General features: G+C 53.7%; 1 protein-coding gene across 1 annotated transcript in view; it reads right to left on the bottom strand.

Moving 5' to 3' along the window:
* Positions 1–1,145, bottom strand: part of PHOSPHO1 (phosphatase, orphan 1) — an 11,888-nt gene that overhangs the window by 7,893 nt on the left and 2,850 nt on the right. The window lies entirely within an intron of this gene.

Raw genomic sequence — 1,145 nt, 5'->3', positions numbered from 1 at the left:
TTGGGGGGTGTCTGTGTAATTTTAGGGCTGGCTCTGCCCCTGCCCAGGGAATTGCAGGGTGCCCGAGCGTGTCCACACCCCAAAATACCCTCCTGGGCGGTGTTTCAGTGGTATCTTTGGTTTTGCAGGACCTCTAATTCCTGCTGGAGTCAACTGTGATAAAACAAACCAAGAAAAAAAAACCCAAATAAAATAAAAATAAAATAAAATAAGGGCAGCTTGTTCAAAGGCTGGAGGCAGAGGGTGTGGGCAGGGAGGGGACGGAGCGGCGCGGCCTTAAAAACACATAGTTAGGCCACCAGAGGTTGAGGTTTTGTCTTGCTTTTTAATTAAAAATGGGCTAAGAATGGAAGGAGGCAAATGAAAATCCGCCCGGGCACTGCCCCGGGGGTGGGGGGGGAACGCCACGTCGGCCGAGAGCTCAAGCTGCTGTGGTGTGTCCCCCCCGCCCCGGTGCTCTAAAAATTACCCCGGTTTGGGCAAAATTTCAGAGCCAGGAGCATTTCTGCAGGGGGGGTTGCTATTTCGAGACTTTTCTTCCCGGCCCTGGCTCCCCCCAGTTAAAGGAGGGGACCTTTAGGTGCCCACAGCTCTCCTAAAAAAAACCAGTCCTCGTTTATCAAGAAAATACTTTTTATCATCTATTTAGTCTGATTTTTTAGGCTGGCTTTTCGATGCAGAGCACACCCTGTCCCGTGGGTTTTGCTGTTCCCCCCCCCCCTTGGATTTTGGGGTGACCCCGGCTCCCCTTAATGCAGGGGAGGGCGTTCCAGGCATTTGGTGAGTGGGAAAAACTCAAAAGGGCAAAATTCTGGGCCGCCTTTTTTTCTTTTTTTCTTTTTTCTTTTTCTTTTCCCCCTGCAAAGCCGTGGGGCAAAGATCCTTCCAGCAGCAGCGCGGCCGGAGGAGTTTGGCAGAGGGTGATTCCCGTCTCCCAGTGATTTTCCACCCAGAGGAACCCCGGGAGAGCAAGTGAGGACAGGGCCTCCCGCGCCGCGCTGACCTGGCGCCTGGCAACCCCTGAGCAGAGGAGACAACCCTCTGGTGAGCACACGGACTCCTCACAATGGCTGTAACACACCCCCCCGTGCTGCAGGAAACACACTGGGGCACGCTCCTCTCCAAGTTTCTCCTGGTTTTACACC

This window comes from Calidris pugnax, unplaced genomic scaffold (assembly GCF_001431845.1).
Source record: "Calidris pugnax isolate Ruff unplaced genomic scaffold, ASM143184v1 scaffold335, whole genome shotgun sequence".
In the NCBI taxonomy this organism is placed as follows: Eukaryota; Metazoa; Chordata; class Aves; order Charadriiformes; family Scolopacidae; genus Calidris; species Calidris pugnax.
The sequence above is the reverse complement of the archived record's forward strand: the minus strand, read 5'-3'. Positions and strand labels throughout refer to the sequence as shown.